Below are 22840 nucleotides of genomic sequence, written 5' to 3'. Positions count from 1 at the left end.
AGAAAGAGAAGAAATTTTGTTTTCTCCCCTGGAAGTTACTGGTCATAGAAAGAGAGCCCATTCCTCGCTGGGGGGCGATTTTATTTAGACTATAATCATATGTTTTCTTGAGCCAAACATTTTTTTTTTTTTTTGCAAAAATAAAACCTCAGCACATCAATATAAAATGGAAAGCAAAAGAAAAATGAAGTGGCTACAGTTATGAAGACTAAAGTTCAAATATAAGGGAGTCAAATTGTGTATCTGGAAGAATCCAACATGAAAAAGGAGTGAAGTGAACCTGTGTGGTCTGTGGCCCGGGACACAGGCACCATTTAATTTTCTGTCCCTGGGTTGCCCAGCACTGCAGGAAGAACTGCAGTAGTTTTGTGGCTGCGTCCACTCAGCTTCATGCAACCTCACTGCTATTCTCTGTTTCATTTTATTCTTCTCACAACCTTTTTGTTTCCTCACAAGTTGTTCCTCATGTTTACCATTAACCTCAAGACAAGAATTCTACTCCTGTGTCTTCTTCTTTTTTTTTTTTTTTTTTGAGACAGAGTCTCACTCTGTTGCCCTGGCTAGAGTGCCGTGGTGTCAGCCTAGCTCACAGCAACCTCAAACTCCTGGGCTCAAGCGATCCTCCTGCCTCAGCCTCCCAAGTAGCTGGGACTACAGGCATGTGCCACCATGCCCAGCTAATTTTTTCTGTATATATGTTTTTAGTTGTCCAGCTAATTTCTTTCTATTTTTAGTAGAGATAAAGTCTCACTTTTGCTCAGGCTGGTCTCGAACTCCCGAGCTCAAAAGATCCACCCGCCTCAGCCTCCCAGAGTGCTAGGACTACAGGCATGAGCCACTGCGCCCGGCCTTACAGGGTGTCTTCTTAATCTTAGCACAAGATGTAAAATCCAGTTTCATTGAGAAGAGTAAGGCTGTCTGACATTGAATCATTGAATCATTGAACTTCTTTTCTCTCAGCTTCAAAATTTTTTTTCTTACCCACCTTCCCCCCTAAGAACATTTTGGTAATTTTCTTTAAGTCCTTTTTCCTTTTCAAATCTAGTTCTTCTACCTGTTCTAGATTGTACCCTTTTTTCTATTAAGTTCCTCTGAATTGTTTCATAAATTAGTTTCCTCTCTTGATTGCATATATAATAGTTTCCTTTCAACTAGATCTTTTCTCTTTCTAGTTTTGACTGCCCTAAACAAACATAAAATGAAATAAAACCATCCTAAAAAATGTTGCCTTAAAAATATTTTCTTGGGGCTGGGCACGGTGGCTCATGCCTGTAATCCTAGCATTCTGGGAGGCCGAGGCGGGAGGATCATTTGAGCTCAAGTTCAAGACCAGCCTGAGCAAAAGCAAGACCCTGTCTCTACTAAAAATAGAAAGAAATTATATGGACAACTAAAAATATATATAAAAAAAGTTAGCCAGGCATGGTGGTGCATGCCTGTAGTCCCAGCTACTCGGGAGGCTGAGGCAGGAGGATTGCTTGAGCCCAGGAGTTTGAGGTTGCTGTGAGCTAGGCTGACGCCACGGCACTCAAGCAACAGAGTGAGACACTGTCTCAAAAAAAAAAAAAAAAAAAAAATTCCTTGGCATTTGCAAATCATTTACTTTTTTCCCCTCCTTTACTCTTAAACGTCAAAAATCTATAATCTATATGTCCTACTTCCACTCTCTCATTCCCTATCCTACCTAGACTGACTTTCAGCATCTAGACTTTTCTACCATTTAATCGAACGTCTCAGCTGTGGGCCTGACAGTGTAAGACCGAACTCATATTCCAGAATGAAAGCACCTAACCACATGCTAAAGGAACACTGTAGCTGGAATCTGAATTTTGCAAAATTGACCTTTTCTCCAACAACACTTCCCTTGATCTCTGCTAGACATTTACCCCCAGTCTCTGTGGTCCATTTTCCATGTAGTTACCTGTGCTTAGCTGAATTTTAGGCTCTGAAATCTTCTCTTCTCTTCAGTGTATTCCCCTTCCTCTCCCAGGACCTTGTTCATAATCTCTTTGGCAGTCTCAGAACCCACACTGGCTTGGCACATGTTGCCTGGAGTCCTGGGCTTTCCCCTCCTCCCAAAGCACAGTCCAGACAAAACTCTTTACTCAACAGTTAGTAATAATCTTCTATTCCTGACCTCCAATGGCTTAGTTTTTCTTTATTTGTCCTTGTCTTCTCTACATTGTAAACTTTTATTGATTTCTGCCTTCTTGACTTTTGCCTGCTCTGGAATCCATGATAAAGATATTTCTATTTTTTTGGCTTTGCCATCATTGAGTTGATCTCAGCCTTCCCACTTCCCTCAAAGTCTTCCCTCAGTTCCCTTCTTTCATCTTCCCTCAGGTTTTCTCTAGGAATTGTCATTTATCTGATGAGCTCCTTGTATCACTCCAAAAAAGAGAAGTTTCTTGTTGGGAAAATAGGCTAAGAGATGTGAAAGGTTTCAGGAGTTTTGCAGGGCTTTGCCTTGAAGGAATCTGTGGGCATGTTAGTTCACAAACTAGAAGCTGCTCCCAACAGAGGAGGCATTGTCAGAGAATGTAACATAGCAGCATTTCTGCGATGCTGCTGGCCATCACCTTGAGCTTTTTTGCAGAGCAAAAGCTCAGTTTGGGCCCTTGGCAGAGAAGCTGATTAAAATGACTGCCCAGCAGATAACTTGCAGCTGGAACTATCTTAAACTTCAAGGCTATTCCTGCTTCACTTCTGACCACATGTCTCTGTATTTAGAGAAATAGATTAGATTAGTACACAGACTCAGTGTTCTTAGTTTATATTTTTTTATCTTTAATTTGTATGCTCAGCTAGGTCTGTTTCTGACTTAGGGCTTAACTTGTTTATCTTAGAAAAATTTTGTAACCATCTATTCTTGTAGACAGAATTAGGTAAGGGTCCCTTGAAGTTTTGGGGGAGCCTAGAAACCTCTACAAATGAACTGTACACATAATTCTTTAACCAAGGACAACTATTTGCTGTAACAATAAATACTGATGTGGGATTTCACTCAGGGCCTCACAGCTCACAGGAATGCTGGAGGACCCCTGACTTCCCCGTCGCTTTAACCTACACTTTGTCTCTGTTTCTGTTATTTCTTTGTCTCTGTTATTTCCAAATCTCTTGCCACGATCCTGCCTGGGACCTGTTTTGCTGGGAGAGTAGCTAACTCCTGGCAGTTTCTCTTCTCACATTTTCTCATTTTCAGTGTGCAATCTACTTAGCAAGTCCTCTTCAGGCATTTCTTATACCTTGTATCCCGCATTCGTTCTTGTTACTCAGTTTTAGTTAAGAGTCTTCTTAACTCCTCTTTCTAGTGTTTCAATAGCTTCCTAAGGAGTCAAATTACTTCTAAGTGTTCTCCCCTTCAATTCATCGTGACCCTGATGCCAAATTAACTTCCCTGGATCAACATTTTGATTCCAGACTCCTTTCCTTAAAAAACAAAATGACTCACTGTTTAACATCAAACTTTCTAAACTTCTACTCAAAACTCCTCATACTCTAACAACTGTCCACTCTACCATTCATTGTCTCATAAATGCTTCAGCCAGTGGCCCTGCCCACTCCTATTTCTTTGCACCGTGCAGTGTCACCTAAACTAAACAGTTTCCCCTTGTTTTTGCTGTTCAAGTCCTATGTATTGCCTAAGGCCCAGGTCCAAGGCTGTCTCTTTCATAATACCTTTCATAAGGTATTTTAACTAAAAACAACTCTGCTTTTGAACTCCCATAGTGTTTTGAATTATCAAAGGGTCAGTTATACTGAATCTTTTTTTTTTTTTTTTTTTTTTTTTTGAGACAGAGTCTCACTCTGTTGCCCGGGCTAGAGTGAGTGCCGTGGCGTCAGTCTAGCTCACAGCAACCTCAAACTCCTGGGCTTAAGCGATCCTACTGCCTCAGCCTCCCGAGTAGCTGGGACTACAGGCATGTGCCACCATGCCCGGCTAATTTTTTTTTGTATATATATATTTTAGTTGTCCATATAATTGCTTTCTATTTTTAGTAGAGACGGGGTCTCACTCTTGCTCAGGCTGGTCTTGAACTCCTGACCTCGAGCGATCCACCCGCCTCGGCCTCCCAGAGTGCTAGGATTACAGGCGTGAGCCACCGCACCCGGCCCTGAATCTTGAATTACAACTTTTATGCACATATAAAGTCTCTCTTATGCCTCCAAATCTCACACAATGTCTATCGAACTAACTTGGAAATTTTAAGAAATAATAAATGTGTCTTAAATGACTAGTAAGTCCTATTTTGAAGTGGTTGGGGTCATTCCTTTTCCAGCGGTCAGATACAGAGGGAGAAACTTAAAACCTTTATTATCATTTTAAAAAGTCATCACTCTTTTAAATTAGCTCTAATTTATATTGGTTACTAGACATGCTTTGTATTTGATTGCAATCTAGGATGACAATTAAAACTTGAAATGCCTACGTGTCTCTGATACCACTTACTTTTCCCCTGGCATCCATTTAAACACTTGTTTCCACTTGGGGTCCTTCTTCCCACCCTCCCTTCCTCCCCTCCTATCTAGATGCTTTCGGTTGGTGAGGAACTTTCCTCCTTGCTACATGCTTAAATTATACTCTGAAAAATATCCTGGATATGTTTTGGCTTCACTTTGTTTATGAACCCAGAACTTTGCTATCTGCTCACACACTGTGACCTTTGGTTCTGGTAATGAATGGTGCTGGTGTTACAATGTCCTGAAAAGAGCACCTAAAACATTTGCTAATTAAGTAAGTGTCTGGGGAGTTTTTATTGTTGTCATATTGTTGCAATATAAGCTTAAGAAGCAAAATATTGTAAACCTAAGCTCTCTTGCTCTAAAGTTCAAGTGTTACAAATTCAACAGTAGCTACATTGGGAACATGCTGAGCTATGTAAGAGTTTCTGTTTATTTCCTTTTTGAACTTTAGTTGACTAATTGTGGCTGTTCTACAATTTGATGCTATGTGTAGAATTCAGAACCAGTTCTAGGGAATTAGCATTTACAGAGGTAGAAATTATTTTTGGGTAATCACTTCTATAATTCTCATAGAATCTCTCACACAGGCAAGACTCCAGTGTGACTTTAGTTACAAAAAGTCCCTTGCTGTTTGTATTGCTGTAATTATACTTGTATATGTACACGATAGCAGTTAACTCATAGTATGTTGTTAAAAAGTTATTTCATGCCCATGGCTACAAGCAGATATCTGGGAGGGAATAAAACAATGCATTTGGCCGTGGGGTAATAATGTCTTAGTGTCTTTATTAGCTTCTTCTTCTTTTTCCCTCTTTCTCCCCCCTCCTTCTTCTCCTCACGTTCTTCCTCCTCATCTTCTTCTTCTTCTTTCTCTTTCTCTCCTTCCTTCGTCTCTCTTCCTTTCTTCTTCCTCTTCTTCTTCCTCCTCTTATTCTTTAAAATAAAACACTCTTATTTCCAGCTTTGCTTCAAAAGTTTGTTTCTTTTGCACTGAGGAGAATTTTCAAGACTAAATCATTCTTCTCATCACACAGGCAGATTACTAATGAAGCATGTGAAATAAAAAAGTATGTGGGAATCCTGCCCTGTTTTTGTAAATCATATATTTAATTATTATTTTCTATGATTAAAAAATCCTGCTCATTAGAGGAAGTTTTAAAAGAATATAGATAATGGTCAATGAAATAGCAAAATTGATCATCATTCACAATCTCAATGCCCATAATCGTCCACATTAATCACTGTTAGTATTTTGTTTATATTACACATATCTGTTCCCCAAATTCTCCATGTCCTCCTTAGCCAAGAGATACAAATAAGATCATGTTATTAGTTATGCTCCATGCCTGTGGCACCTGTGGCACCTCCATCACCTGTACAAAAGCAGGGACCAAGCCCTCTGTCCAGGGTCTTCCCTGTCTGGTATTCTGGAGAGTTCCTAGAGCAGGTTCCCTGTGCTCACACAGCAAGAGTGTTACTGCCTTCACTGCTCTTTGTCACTAGTGGGATCTTTGGGGCAATGTTGTCATGGGGCATGTCCTGGAAAGAAAAAAAAAGTGGCAAGGATATTTTCTGACTCTTTGAAGCTTCCCCCACTCTTTTTGAGAATTGAAGCCTGCATCCCTGCCTCTGGCCAATGGTCAGGAGGAGGAGGGAGAATGTCTTTTGTTCTCATCCCAGGTGGCTGCCACCAGCCCCCTAAGTGGGAAGCTAACTGAGTTCACAGGCTTTGTCTTTGGCAGACATAGGAAGATTAGAATAGTTAACAATAGTAATTGCCTAAAGCTGAGAACCCATCCTTCAAAAGTTTTGTATTTCTGCTTATGTTCAGGAAATTTGGATTTTGAGATAAGAATGTCTACCATTTTTTCTCCTTTGTGCCAGCAAAGTAAAATCTCTTTCCTCACCTCCAAAACACTTACACTCGTTCTTCTGATTTGGCCTCGTGGACAAATGCCGAGTTTTCAGTAACAATGTCCCGTGTCCTTGTGCCCAACAGCTTCAACCGTTGAAGGTACCACCTTTCTGGAGGATCTCACAGAGGAGTTCTTTGGGTTGCAATATGTTACAAAAGTGAGTTAACCTGCTTTATCTGGGGAGGGGGAAGATTTGATAAATGGCATTTTGTTCTCTAGGGCAAAGAGACCAGCAGGTTGCTCCATTGGGAAGAGAATCAGTTAACACCCCTCACTGAAAATCTCTTCAGTCTGGTCTTCAGCCTTCTTGTCTAAATCTGATTTTTATGGATTTCATCTGAAAACTACCTGATATTCTATCCTAGTGATCATAACCTTTATGTTTTGACATTAGTTGCTTGGCTGTGCCTGTGTTTCCACAGGCTAGATGCTAGGTGTTTTGATTATCCATTATGAATTCCTACATAAAGGAGCTCCTAGTGTGAAGGAAGTATGAGAAAGTGGCAACAAGCAAAGGCATAAGGCAATGCTTTCTAAATGACAACATTAACAAAATTGTATGTATGCAGCAACTGAGTAGAGCTTTCTGTACTTACCTTAATTACCAAAAACCTTTATGAAGGAGATAAAGACATGTGGGTTGGATGATATTATATGAATAGGGTGCAGGATTGATTGCATGACTAGGATGCAATGCACTGCCGATTTAGAGGGAAAAATGTGTTGTACTGAAGGACTCCATCACCTGCTGCATCCTGATTTTGTTCTCATCAAAAATAAAGACACTCAGAAATGCTGGTCAAATTTGTGTGTGCTGTGAAGCTTTAATGAGTGGTTTATCCATACCTAAAAGAATGCTGACATGCATAAATAATTTTCAAAGTCTATTAGGACATCACATAGGAATAAAGTTTTAAGCATATACTCTAAAGGGCAATTTCACAGGCATGGGCCAGAGAGACATTGTTTGCTGGCAAGTTTGTTTGTAGAGAAAACCTGGAGTATCGATTGGCTCAAATGTCTGTAGGGATTAAAGTGTTGCACCACTTGTCATGAAATTCTCAGGTGTCATCAATGAAAGTGCCTTCAGTTCAAAGTAGATCACAGTCAACTTCATGCTGGACAGATCATACCTAGAATATTTTGTTCTGATCTGGGTGCTACATTTCAGGTAGAATGATGAAAGGTTAAAGTAACCAGGATGACAAACTAGCTCAAAACCAAGAAATATTAGGAGGAAAAAAGTGCATGGCACTGAACCAGAAATAGAAAAAAATTAGTGAAGACATGATAGCTGTCTTCAAGAATCAACACAGGCTGTCTCTACTCTGCATCATTCCTGAGAGAACAGGGATAGAGAGTAATAACATGTACTTACTACCTACCAGGTGCCCAGCCTGAGTTAGGCTTGTTTCATGTATACAGATATAATTTCATTAAAATTTCACAGCAACTTGACAAGGTAGGGGTTATTTTATCTATTTTATAATTGAGAATCCTAATACACAGAGAACTTTAGAAATTTCTTCAAGGTAACGTGTGTTAGTTAGGAAATAGAGAGTTAGAGTTGTAGAATATAGAGTCTATGGCAAACACCTGTGATTCTCTGGGGAAACGACTCCTCTCTCTCCCTAGTCCATGTGGTTTGGAGGCTCTGGACTCCCTTCCCAAATGGAAGGATGGGTGAGCATGCTGTCCAGTCCTGCTCAATCAAAACATGGGGTTTCTGGGCCACTATGACTCAATTAATGCATTTGGGATACATTCTAGCATCCTTGATGGAGACATTAGGGAATAGTCATTCTTATTTTCCAATGGGATTCTGACAGGCTAAGATGTAAGCCTTGAGCTGCTGGCAGACATTTTGCCACCATGATGCAAGAAAAGGTGCTTGACAATGATGCCAAACCAAAGGGAAGGAGAGCGTAGAGTATTGTGCTGAGCAGCTGAAATATACTATTAAATTGAATCTATACCATGTATATAAGGATGATTTCATCATTATTTTAATTTTGCATGGGATAAAACAGGGTTAGTGACAATGTCAAGTTCACAATGTTATTCCTAACAGAGCCATAATTCATACTCAGGTTTTTTTTTTTAATATTTTTGTGGGTTTTTTTTTCCTTTTGAAATGGGGGCTTGCTATGTTGCCCAGGCTAGAGTAGAGCGGTGCAAGCATAGCTCACTGGAACCTCAAACTCCTGGGCTCAAGCAATCCTCCTGGCTCAGCCTCCCAAGTAGCTGGGAGTACAGACATGTACCACCACACCCAACTACATACCCAGTTTTGTCACATTCCTAAGGTACTCAATGAATACTGTCTCTGTTTTTACTTGGATCTTAAAAATCAAAATAAAACCGAGTCCATGATTATTTGAAAACTATTTACCTCATCAAATCAGACTCTAATTATAGAATTTCATATTCAGGGGGTAGATTAATATACTCCCAAATTCAGGTAAGGATGCAAAGTTAGTATTTCTTCAGAGAAGATTTCTATTAGAGTTCAAAGAAGCCATTTAGATTAACATTTTACTTTTGCTATTTTAGTGTTTCTCCTTGTCTTTGCTGCTGAGAAAGCCAAAGAAAATCCATTTACTATCTGTTTTCACTGTTTTCACTCTTGCAATGGGATAATGATTGACTTTTTGATTATGATTCATTAGCAATCATATGAACACCTAACAATTCACAACAGGTGTTGAACCGTTGCAGATTGCTTGGGAGTGGTGAGAACGGGTGCTGATTGCTCATAGATTAAATGATTTTTGAGCTTCTTTTCTAAATCATGGAACTTTAGCTAACCAATTACATATTGGAAAGAAAAGTTAAAAATGCAGTGATACAGAGCACAGATCTCTATGCTTTGTACAAAAAAAACCATGGTTTTTTAAAGATCAAGCTGCAACTCCTGCTTAATGATTATGAGCCTTCAGCTGCTAGCAAAAGGTAAAAATAATGGAGGGCTTCATATAACAAACGACAACCATTGTTGACTCTTTTTTTCCATATAACACTGAAATATAAATATTATTACTTTAGTAGCTTGTAATTTGTCACATTTTACCAATCTAGACTCTTTCTCTTAAAAAAAAATCAATATATTTTAATACTATGTAGTAGTGAATGTCCTTTCTGACACTCCTTTCATCCATAAGCCATTATGTTTTCTGGCTTATTCAATAGAGCAGTTGAAGTTGAATTCATTTTTAAACATCAATAATGATAGGATGTGAACCTTAAAGATAGCTGGTTTTAAATGTGTTACTTTGTTATTCATAAATCTCTAGGAAAAATATTAATAGAAACACTTTATGCACAGATAGTGGATTTAGAATTGAAATATGGTATAGCTAACCTAGCTTTCATAAGCATTACCTGTAAGTTTCCTTCTCTCTTGCCCTTGCCAAATCCACTGCATCAGGAAGAGGTGTAAGTTTTCCAATCGTATTTGAAGTATATTCCCACTTTTTCTAAACCTTTGTTGCCAACACTCAGCAGCGCTAGGCTAGGCTGCTACCACAGTCTTCAAACTAGTCTTTCTCCTTCTTCAGTGGTCATCCTACATTTCAGTCTTCATTTAGCAGTCAGAGCAATGTTTTTTAAAAATAAATCAGGTTATATCACAATTTTGTTTAAAATCCTCCCAGGCTCTCTGTGGCACTTGAGATCCTAAGCCTCTTTGTCCTGCCGCTAAGGTCCCATGTGGTCTTTGCTTTTCCTGCCTTTCCAGCCACAAGGCATATGTTCCTTCCCCTTGGTCAGCGTGTTCCAGCTGTTACTGGGTGTGAACTCCTCAGTTCTTGTCTTCTTATGATTGAAGAATGAAAGCAAGAGACAATTTTAAAGCAGCAAGCAACAAAGTTTACTAAAGAAAAGTTCACTCTTAAAGGGGTTAAGAGCAGCACATGTCCAAGCAGACTGTGACCCTGGTGTGTCTTTGGTTTCTAATCAGCAAGTGAGAGCACACTCCAAAAGGGTCAGGAGTGAGCACACGTCCCAGCAGACAGTGCCACTGGGTCTGTGTTATTCCTTTTTCTCTTGTCTGGTCTCTCCTCCTTTGAGAGGTTGTCTCTTCTCCTTTTTGTCTTGACCAATGGGGATGTTTGTCTCCTTCCTGCCGTAGGGGGAATTTTTCCCCTTATATGATTAGGCCCAGATGTGTTGTGGTGTCCAAAGCCCATTGGGGACCAGGAGGGGAGGGCGGATGTGGGGGCTGTAATGGTTAATGTGCTCTGTGTCATTTCTGTTATGTTTCTTGTGATAGTTGTAGCTACCCTTATCTTGTTATGGTTACGGTATGTTCTCTTACTCAGCATCCCATTCGTTTACATTGCTCATTTTCGTATTTTCTCCGCTCATGTCTAACTTTTCTTATGCTAACATTCTGTGACACTATGGCTTCCCCTGTCTTGTAGTGTGTTTTCTTAGTGTCCCGTTTGCTTACATGGCCCATTCCATACTTCTGCTCATGTCTCACTAACACAGCCATAACCGCCTTCTTTCTGCTCCTCAAACAGACCCAGGTCGTTAATGCCTTGGGCATTTCCATCTGCCTCATCTGCCTGGGATGCTCTTTTCTTAGCTCTGTGTCATGCAGGTCACAATGTGGATAGCATCGCATGAGCCACAGCCTTCCTGACTGCCCAACCAAAGCAGCCAGTTCACGTCCCAGTGTCCTGTTTAGTTTTATTGCAGCAGTCATTACTTCCTATGTGTTCTCATTTGCTTATTTACTTATTGTCTATCTTCCATCACTAGAATGTAGGTTCCCCAACAACTTAGATGAGTGGCTGATCTATGAGCTGTCAACACATGTTTGGTAAGTGGAAGAGTTTATATATTTCAGTTAGGAGAAAAAAAATTTGGAAATACCACAAATAAAAGAATAATATAAATATTGTTTATTATTTCAACTATGTATATGGATAATGAAAATTAGACTTCATCAAAATTAAAAGCATCTGCTCTTCGAAAGAGTGACTGAAAGAAAATATTTATCTGTTAAAGGGCTTGTATTCTGAATTATAAATAGTTCTCAAAATATAATAATAAGAAAATGAATAACCAAATATTGAGCAAAAATTTTGAACAGTCATTCTCCAAAGATAATATATGAATGGGAAATTAGCACAAAAGCACATCATTAGCCTTTATGGAAATGCAAACTAAAACCACAGTGAAATATCACTATATTGTAATACTTATTAAATTTAAAATTTAATTATTAAAATGGCTAAAATGTAAAAGGTTGATTATACCAAGTGTCAGTAAGAATGTGGAGCAATTGGAACTCTCATACACTGCTCACAGGAATGTAAAATGGTACAGCCACTTTGGAAAAGAGTTTAGCAGTTTCTTAAAATTTTAGACATAAGCCTGGCATATAATTCAGTCATTATAATCCTGCATATTTACCCCAAAATAACATATCATGTACAAGAATGTTATTAGTAGCTTTATTTGTAATAGCTAAAGACTAGACACAACCCAACTGCCCATCAGAGGGGTGATTAGCTAACCAAATTGTGATATAGCTGCACAATGGAATATTACTCAGTAATAAAAAGAAATGAATTATTGATACTGGCAACAACATGGGTGGATCTCAAAATAATTCTTGTGAATGAAAGAAGACAGATGAAAAGAATACATAATAATAATACTGATGCCATTTATATAAAACTCTTAAAATTACAAACTAATAGTGACGGAAAGCACATCAGTGGTTGCCTGGTTCTGAGAAGAGGGTAAAGGAGGATAGGAGGCATCACGAAGGACCAAGAAGAAACTTTTGATGGTGATGGATGTGCTCATTATCTTGATAGTGGTGATGAGCTTACTTGTGTATTCATATGCTGCACCCTAGCAAATTGTGCACTTTAAATAAGTACAGTGCATTATATGTAAACTATACCTTAATAAAACTGCTTAGAAACTAAAAAGAGAGAAAGAAAGAAAGAAAGAAAGAAAGAAAGAAAGAAAGAAAGAAAGAAAGAAAGAAAGGAAGATGCTGATGTAATTCTTACCCCTTAATTCAAATTCTAAATACTGTTAATATTTAAAAGTTTCAAAAGTATTTTAATCTTCTTACTTAACACTCCTACATGAAAACAATCTTTCTAAAAATGGGAACTCAGACTAATGTGCAGGAATCTTCACAATTTTGTGATTGTTTTGTAGAGGCTCCTGTTGATATTTTTTGGATGCCTGGGATAGAAATTCAGTCAGGAATCAATTTCTTAGCTTGATTTGGCTAAAATATCCCAAGACAAATATCATAGCTTCTGGGATTTCCTTCCCAATTGCACTGCTAGATGTCTGCTTTTGCCTTTTCTCCTTGTAATAATATAATCAAATTACTCTCCTTCAAAATATAGTATTAATAACATTAGCTATAAGTCATCATACATCATTTTATTTTAATGCAATCACAACCATTCAAGACTAAGCTTGTCTTGAATATAATTTTATAGTTTTCTATCCTAAAACTTAATATATTTTTATAGAAACAGCTATACATTTTAGAGTATTAATACATCATAGCTAGCAAGCATGATGTAGGATATATTATAGCCAGCATACGTCATGTATAGTCTTGATCGCTGTGTTCTCAGACTGTGTCATGTTCAGTATTTTCTGGTGTGGCTATTAGATGTACAGTATACAATGAGATTTTGGTTAAATCACTCATTCTTTAGCCAGTTTCTTCTGCTCTTTATTGAGTATGTTATAGTGATAACAAAACAGACCATCTTTCTGTTTCTTTTTTCTCCTTCCTGTTCTTGATAGAATGAATGATATACAGAAACATGCACAATTTTACACCATACTTTGTATTTAAAAAATGACTTTCTTATGATAAAAAGGTAAATGGCTAAAGTTTACCACCCAGTGTGTAGGCTTTGAAGCTAATTAAAATCTGGTGGCTTCTGAATTAACTTGTGGGTCCCTACAGTGATGGAAATTGCTTCTTTCCAGTATTATTGACTGACAGACCAGGTGATAACTTGTCCTTTGATCAAGTTTATTAGTTTCCTATGATGGCTGTTTCAGGTAAATACTCCAATATTTAATTAGCAGACTCTCTTTGGTGAGCCTATAAACAATTATAGGACCTTTTCTTTTACGTTTGTGTTCAGGACTCAAATGATTTTCATGGCCAGTCTGACTGATCTTCAGTCAATAGTTGAGAGCCTGACAGCTGCCATTAATAACTAGTAAAGCAACTGCCTAGATATTTTTTCATGATCTAAAAATAAAATCCTGTCAATCATAAAGATTAACCATCTGGGAAGCAAAAGTTTTAGGCCTCTTAATCAAAGTCTTCCAGTTAAGACCAATTAGTCTAAATATTCTGTCATTGCCTAATAAATTGAAGCAACATATTGGTGCTGAAAATTCCTATGCCAAGCTCATACAAGTGGAACATTGATGATAACCTGGTACAAATGGACATTCAATGTCAACATATATTGAGTACCTGCCATAAGGTTGTTCCTAAGGATATGAGGGATACAGTCTTCTGCCTTAAAATAATTTCTAATATAGCAGGAAAAATATTCAACCATATCACATTTTTTAAACTTAATTTTTCCACCCTTTTCCAGAGCACAGTTTTTCTGTGGGGAGGGGTAGGCGCTCCCCCAAATGGCCACTCCTTGGAGCCCCACACACCCTGTAAAATTGAGTCAGTAAATGCTGTAAAGGGTGTGTGAATTGACCTCCATGTCAGTAGGTGGTGCTTGCCAGAAGGAACAAGCTGCAATGTTGTTTTTGGGTCCTGTGACCAGCTCTAGTCCCTCAGGAAAAGCACTTGATTGCCCCGGGGGTGGGTGGGGCCCTGGAACTTTAGGTGAGTCCTTATTCTTTGCCACAGCAGAAGTGGGTGGGGGAGTGAAGCTGGGTGGGGCTGGGTCAGGTGAGCTTGCCTTCAGGGTCTACATAAGCTTGCAAGGTAGCTGTTTTGGCAGGGGTCAAAGGCCTGCTCCAGGCTTCTGGGCAAAACCACCAGGGAGGGGCTGAAGTGGCCCCATCTGCTTGTGGAGGTAGGGCCTGTCTGAGATCCACAATCTGGGAGTCTGGAGTGGGCCTCACTCCTCTCCCTGCTCCTGTACTCCACAGTGTACCCCCAGTGTCTGCTGGTAGGCAGGAGCCCAAGCCAGCCAAGCTCCCCTATGACTGTGCTGCAGGCCGGGAGGTTCCCTGCCCGGGATCCTCACCTGAGCTGAGAGTGTGGCCCTCCCGGAGAGCAAGGGGTGCCCCGTGAACATGCTGCAGCTAGGACCCACACTGCACTGTCCCCCCCAGATCTGCCCACACTGCTCTCTCACCTCCCGAGACCAAGGAGATCAATCCCTAGCCATTCCAGGGAGAAGCACACTGGTCCCAAGTCGCCCAATGGGGTGCCTGAGCAGGATTGATGTCCCTCTGCCTCCTCGTGGTGTGCCCTGCTCTGATGGAGCTGCTGGGCAAGCAGCTCCAAGGAGGGCCAGCAAGCAGGGAGCTCACAGATCGAGCACCCCTCAGTCCACACAGGACCCCAGGAGGAAAGGCCTGAATCCCACTCTCTGTGGAAGCCTTGGTGTAGTGGCTCAATCGTCTCTCTCAGCAGCCACAGGTCGGGAAGGGGAAGGGGGGAAAAGAGCCTGCATGGAGCATTGCTAGCACTCTGGTCATCTCCGACCCTCTCTCCAGGAGGCAGTCCGCCCAGAATGTCCAGGCTCTGGAGTCACATAGATCACCTGGGACCCACTGGACCCCTGTGGCTCCTGCAGTCTGGGCCAGAGTTGGGAAATATCTGTGTAGGAATGAGCAGGATGAAACCAGGGGAGTTGAAGCCCCCTGGGGAGGACAAAGGCGCATGGTGGGTAGAGAAGCAATATGGTGCCTGCTGTCCTGGCTCAGGTCTGTGGGATCTGTGTAGAAAGAACCCCAGGGGTCTGGGAGCCTGAAGCCCTGTCGACAAGAAGCTTCCAGCTCCCTGGCAGCAGCAGCCTCTGGGCTCTTGTGGGCAGAAAGTCTGTCTAGCAGCTCAGCAACCCACTGACTGTCAGAGATGCGAGTAGGGGACAAACAAACCGCTCCACCTACCCTTCCTGCTGGACTCCAAGCCTTTGGGGGTTGATCTTTGCTGATACTTTGCTCCTTCTTGTCCTTCTCTGCAACTTCTTGCCATGGAGTCTCCTGAAGGTTCTGGCACCCTTCCTTCAGACCCACATCCAATCTGTCTCTTTGTTCATTTTTTTCCTCTTTCATCTAAAACTTCTCCTTCTTACTGAGATGTTCTGGCAGCTGGTGTCTCTGGTCAGACGTCTTGCCTTTCTCCAAAAAACTTCTTTATGAAGTTGTAGACTGAAATGTGTTTTTTTAACCAATAATCTTAGATTCAAAATTTCCTAGGAAATTATGTCTCTCTGGGACAGATAGAAAAGGTCAGTGGTCTAATTGGGAGTTTTATTTGCTCAAGCATCAGCACCTGAATCCCCAGGGACTTGTCAAGTTCTGGGAGATTCTAGAGGCAGCAGGACTGGAAATTATTGATATGGGTTGTTTGCTACTGGAGCAAAACAAGACTCTGCCAGAGGGCTTTAAAGCAGTCATCTCCAATTCAATGCCAACATTGGTTAAAATAAATGTATGCAGCAGGCAGATGCTTTAAGACATAAAACTGTAAAGCACAAGGCCTGCCCCTCTAAATAGTTCAGTCACTACTTGGGTCTTGTGGATTATTGCTGCCGTACTGAAGCTAGGGCCTAATTTTTGCAATATATTCTAAATTTTAGCTGAAATTTAGAAGATATTCTAAATATCTTCTCTCCAGAAGGTGAACTTCTTTCCACCTTTTCTCCAGACTTATGATATAGACAGGGAGGAGCTGTATTGAAATTGAGTCTTGATAATAATGAGCTTGCTCCCATGGCAACTGCAGATAGCTCAATTGCAAAGTTTATTAGAAGAAGCTTTACTCTATATTTCAAGAATGCCATCTATTTCAGTATGCTGTGGATAAATTATTATTAGAACCAGCAAAGAATGTCTGCAGGTCACATCTTGCAGACAATTAGTACATACAGTCAATCATCGTTATTCATGGATTCCATATTTGCAAATTCATTTAGTTGCTTGATTTTATAACTGCAAAATCAATACTGTGGCACTTTCACTGCTATTTGTGGACATGCAGAGTGGCCAAAAATTTTAGTTGCCTGAAGCATGTCTTCCCAGCTCAGGTTGAACAAGTCAACACTTTGCTTTCTTGTTTCAATTCTCATGCTATAAATAAGTGTCCTTTTCACGGTCTATTTAGTGCCATGTTTTTCACATTTTTGTGCTTTTTGTTGGCAATTTTGCTGTTAAACTGGCTCCCAACCACAGTGTGTAGGTGCTGTTTAGTATTGCTAAGTGCAAGAAGACTGTGATGTGCCTTATGGAGAAAATATTTGTGTTTGAGGAGTTTCATTCAGGCAAGACATGAGTTATAGTTGTTTGTGAGTTCAATGTTAATGAATTAATAATATACATTAAATATGATGTCTTTAAACAGAAACACATGTGTTTATATATTGATTGATTTACAGAAATGTTGTGACCAGAAGCTTGCAGGACCCTAACCCTGTACTTTCCCTAGGACCAATGGTATAGTATTTGCTAATTCGGCACTTGTGGTGACTTTTTAGAACACAAATACTCAATTGTAATCTCTTGCTATAGTCACGATTTACTAAACAAAGCCAAAATTCAGTCACTGTTGGCAAAGCTAGGTAGGACTGAGGAATAATGGATCAACAAGTGGAGCTCTGATTCAAGATACCTGGGCAGAAGTGGGGAGCTCTGGGTGATCCAAGTGTCTCGCACAATGGGTCCATGAACAAAGTGGCCATGATGGCAACAATGAGGTCTATACAAGAAATCTACAATATGACTTACTTTTGCTTTGTCTGATTTGGGTGCTGCTACTGCTGAGAGTCTAATCTGCCAACAGTTAATACTAATATTGAGCCACTAAGATGGCACCGTTTTCCATAGGACCAGCCAGCCTCCTGTGGGTGGTTGATTATGTTGACCTTTTCCATTACGGAGGAGGCAGACTCATCCCAACTGGGGCAGACACGAACTCTGCATTGGCACGTGCCTTCCCTGCGCGCACCACCACCCATGCATTCGCAGAATACCCTAGCCATTGTCATGGTATTCCACATGGTGCCGCTACGCATCAAAGAATTTGTATCACGGCAAAGAAAGTGACTTGGTCATAGTTCTGTTTATAAGGACCACAGAAACAACAGAACTATTATTTGCAGTAGTATTTAATGTACAGAGTGGACAAAAAGTGTATGTAATATGATATTAGCCTGTTTTTAAAGCTCTGCTCTTTTAGGCAGGTAACTTATCCTTTGTAAATTGTTCATAAAATAATAATCTGAAGATCATGGTATATTCTATGAACCTGATGAAAAAATTTATTTATGGATTTGGAGTGGTTTATGTTTTATTAATTAAAAACCTGCCTTCTTATAATCTCTTATAAATTGACTTTTTTCTGAGATCTGGGTATATTGACTCAGAGTAAATGTGCAAACTAAAGCCCAGAAAGGTTAAGTAATCAGCCTTAATGTCACCCAGCTGGATGGCGGCAGAGGAAGGTTTAGGACTGATTAAGACTCGTACAACAAAGAAATGTCTTATTACCTCAAGTTTCCTGGGCAAACAAACATAAGGAAAGACATTAAATTTCAGAGTTAGAAAGAATTCTTTTTTGTCACTTACTTTCTTTATTCTTAAGCAATTCATTTAACCATTCTGGACTTAATCTCAATTTCCTTATATTCAAAATTAAGCAAACAGTGTCTACCTACACTATAAATAAAATGTGCCTGGCACTTAAATGGGTACACAGTAGTTGCTGGCTGAGTAAAGAATGTAGAATTTTCAAGCCTTCCATTTGTGATATTATTATCAATTATAGCAGAGAGTATTTCCTATGGAATCAATGAGTTCCTGACTGTGCAGGTCATCCGGCTTGCTGTCCAGCTCTAGGAAATGCCTCATCTGAATCATGACTTTCATGTTGTTTTAAGTGTGCTGTTCAGTTCAGAGACAGAGGAAACAACATTAGTTCCAAATATTTACTCCTCTGATGGGCATATGTTTTTATGCTGGAAATAATTTTTCCTATAATTGGTGCTGGACTATACTTTGCAACTAAAAGAATAATTCTACTACTATTGGGAAGCCAACTTCAGGTATCCTCTGGTAGATCTTTCTTTGGAGCTAGATGTAAATGTTTCAGATAGATGGTGATTCAAAAGGTAGAGTACCAATTTTCTAGATATTTTCTTTATTAAAAGTATACAACCAGCTGGATTACTCAGATGTAGACCTCTGGAAGCCTGAATGGTCTAGACTGGTGGTCATTTTACATTGATCAAGTATGTTTTGTCTCCTGCCATCTCCTTTGATGATGCAGAGACATATTTTGTGCCTTTTAATAGCTATAGATGAAAACGAAAATATAAAAACTATCGATACACAAATTCTGTTCATAAGGACCATAGGGACAAAAGAACTATTATTTAGTAGTAGTATTTAATATGTAGAATGGACAAAAGGTATATGTAACGTGATATTAGCCTGTTTTTAGAGCTCTGATCTTTTAGGCAGGTAACATCTTTAACTTCTGTGTCTTAGATTAAATACTTTTATGATTATTGATACAAATGTAAACACATTTGAGTTTCACTGCTTTTCTACTCCTCATCTAAATGTGTGACATAATCTTCAAATATGTGTCCTTTTATGCCATTTTTGGGAGGCATAAAATATAATAAGTATAAATATATATAATTAAGTTAAAATCTATAGAGTGTAAACTAAAATCATCTTAGTGAATTGATAAATATAAAATATGATAATTAGCAAAATAAAATTCTATTGAAAAATCAAAATTCTCTAATAATATGATTTTTGTTCATGTTTATTTAAAATTATATTTTATATAAAGTAAGAAAATCATTCTCAGGAGATACCTTTGCTACTTGCCAAAGATATTTTAAGGTTTAGTGATGTGCCATAAATAGTGTGTCTCTGATTTTTTCACCAACAGAAAAAAGCTTTAGATGTGAAGTTGGAAATTTATTCTAAATCTGGGGCTATAAGGACACTTGGACAGATAATAATCTGCTTCAGCCTCATTTTCCTTATTTAAAAGACGGGGGAGTGAAACTTAATATGTTTTAAGAACCTGTTTGGCTCTAAAAACTAAAATGCCTTAATAAAAAATGGATTTAATAGCTATTTAGATCAATCTAGGAAAAGTTATTCTTGGGAAACTATTATTTGTTTGCATATCTGTATCCCTCATTGGCTTGTAAATTTCATCAGTGCCAGATTGTGACATATTTGTCCTAGTACAGCAGTGACATATGATGTTTAGTATGTATCTGGTGCTCAATAAGTGTGGAATAAATAATTACTATCATTGCAGAAAAATTAAAACCAGAAAATAGTATTCTATTGTGCCTTTTTAAAAGAAAAATCTAGGGAAAACCTGCACACACACACACATTTGAACCTTGTTAAGAAGACTTATAGCATAATGTGAAAAGTTTCAGATGACAATTGTTCAGTTAAATCTTAAACACTATGACATTATAAGTGGTACAAACATTCAATTAAAACTATAAAACTCAAAATTATAAGATCATGTGTAATTTATTTTAAAAAGCAGTGTCTTCTAGCTTGATGCAGATTCTTCTGAAATTACTAATGAGCTAGACCTTTAAAACCGCTTGGCAAGATAGTTTCATTGCTTGCTAATCAGGCTCCACATTTTAAAGCATACACACTCTTATACAAAATAGAAAAACTCAATAACTTTTCAGGTATTTGAAAAACAAAGCTCAGCGTTTGCTCAGTTAGTTGATTGTCTTCTTATCCTTCTTATTTCAAGATAGTTTTCCTGCATTTAACATATGTAGCTAACACTGAAAATAAACACTAATCTTTTTCTCAGAGAAATACTTAAATTTGGGCCTTTTATCATGAGTTTATTTAGTCACTTTTCTTCATACTGCAATGCTACTGAACATGTACACTTATACTTCCTATTCTGTGGAAAATTGAAACATCAGACTTTATTTGTTAGGACCAGTTCAGAATTTGGTATTGTTGTCTTTCAGGCCCCAGCTCCTGTTATCATCGCAGGCTGTGGTTTTGCTTGGGATGGGGATGCCAGGTGGGCCTGTCCTTAGGCCCAAGTGGTGGCAGCAGTGGGCCTAGTGTGCCTGTTGTCGGGCAGCGTACGCTGGCACCAGTGTGAGTGGGTGGGCCTCTAGGTGGCTTGTTCAGGTGCTGATAGTGGCAGTAGCAGGCTGGGCAGGTTGGCAGGTTCCTAGGCCCCTGGGCAGCAGGCATGGTATAGGCGATGGCAGTAGCAGTGGTGGGACTAACCACCACCGGGTGGGGCTCCCAAGTGGTCCATGATGGTGTTTGTGGTGGCTCTGATGGGCTGGGTGGGCCAGTCCCCAGGCCTGCAGGTGACGTGTGGGTCGGTGCCAGCTGTAGGCATAGCAGCAGGTTGGGTGGACCTGACCTCAGGCGCCCAGGAGGGATGCACAGATGGCAACAATGATGCACTGGGCTGAGAGGTCCCCAAGCCCCTGGACAGCACGCTCAGGCACTGTGGGTCGGCCTGGGCTGGGCAGACCTGTTCTCAGGCTCCCTGCCCCACCGCCTGGCGGTGTTGCCGGCATGTGCTGGCTGTGGTAGGGGTGGGATGTTCCCTAGTCCTGAGGTGAAATGCTAGGGAAAGAATGAGAAAGAAGGGGTGGCAGCAAGTGGGCTTGGGTGGCCCTGTCAAGACCAGGGCCAGGCCGGGCAAAGATGGCACCCTTGAGCCTGGCCTTGCTGGGGGAGGGGAGGGGACAGGGTGGGGACTGGCGATGTCAGAGGTGACCCAGAGTCTACAAAACACCAGGGTGCCAGTTTTAGAAGTACTGACTTAGACTCTTGGGGACAGCTGGTGGAGGCAATAGATGAGTATCAGATATTACCAAGACATCTATTGAAAGAGGCCCAAGCTCAAAATAATAATTCTGAGTTCACAGACAAGCGAAAGAAAACCATAGGCAAAATTGCAACATGCTTGAAATTACAAAAAAAAAAAAAATGCAATTTTACACTATAGAGTCCCAAGAAGAACTTAAACTGGAGGACCTAAAGAAGCTACAGCCAATTCTAAGAATATTCTTATATATGATAAAGAATTTCCATCTGACGTTTGGCCTCTCCTGTTAAGAAAAATTTTAGCACCTGGTGAAGAAGAACATGAAAGACAGGGTGGCGCTAGAGCAGGGTCTCCTGATTCCTTTACCGCCAGAGTTCCCTGTACCTTACCCAGGTTGCCATCAGAACTGGGAATGATGTTACTCACTATCAGAATGGAGAAAAATTGGTCTGAAAGATGCTAGACAGTGTATTGATCTCTATATTACAATTTGTGTAAAGGATCTGAATGACACAGATTTAACTCCTGTGCAAGATACTCCTATGGCTTCAAGAAAAGAAGATATAATACATATGTTCTTTTTAATGTGAATATTGAGCTCCAGAAGTATGTTGAAAAATTAACCAAAGATGCAGATGTCTTCTCTGAATTCAAACATTACAAGCCTAAGAAAAGATTTACCAGAACCAAATGTTGAGTGTTATGCTTTCATGAAGATGAAGCTAGATGAAATTAAACCTGGGCCAGTTTTAATAGAACTATACAAGAAACCTACCGACTTTAAAAGAAAGAAATTGAAGAAGAAGGAAGGAAGGGAGGGAGGGAGGGAGGGAGGAAGGAAGGAAGCAAGGAAGGAAATAGGGAAGGAAGGAAGGAAGGAAGGGTAAGCCAAAACCAAAAATTTTGAAAACATTCAGTGACAGAGTCAGAAAGGTGGACAGTGGGAGTTTGGGGGTCACGAGCAGGAGAGGCCAGGCGGCACCACCAGGTGAGAGAAACAGAACTGGGATGAGGGGAAAACTTCATTGACAGCACATTCTGCCTGAGCAGCTTTCACAGACAGCTTGGAGTCAAAAACTCAGGGAAAGTAAAATTTTAAGAAGTAATTCATAGTTTCTTGACTTAATACCAACCCAGGAATTTCAACAAATTACTTGTTCCTGCTTTTGTAGAATCCAATTGACATAAAACTATCACTGATGACAGGCAGATGTAGTCAGCAGTTTCCTTGGGTTTAGCTCACGGATTGCTTTTTGGTTCAGAAGTTCTGGAAATGGATGCAGAGGAACTATCAGACCACAGGTACAATTAGAAAATAAAAGCAACATCTATTAAGGACAAAAAGTAAAATAAATTGAAAAATGTTACCCTTGCTAGACCCTTTAAATTTGTAAACTACAAATAAAATCCTAAGCCCCCCAACCACTGAATCGACCCTCTCTTGGGCAAA

The 22840-nt window shown here is 39.8% G+C and overlaps 1 pseudogene; it reads left to right on the top strand.

The window, feature by feature from the left end:
- The first annotated feature begins 21325 nt into the window (after positions 1–21325).
- On the top strand, positions 21326–22277 carry LOC138383179 (axin interactor, dorsalization-associated protein pseudogene; annotated as a pseudogene).
- Positions 22278–22840: the final 563 nt, after the last annotated feature.

Source organism: Eulemur rufifrons, chromosome 5, assembly GCF_041146395.1.
Source record: "Eulemur rufifrons isolate Redbay chromosome 5, OSU_ERuf_1, whole genome shotgun sequence".
Lineage (NCBI taxonomy): Eukaryota > Metazoa > Chordata > Mammalia > Primates > Lemuridae > Eulemur > Eulemur rufifrons.
This window is presented reverse-complemented; position numbering and strand designations above follow the sequence as displayed.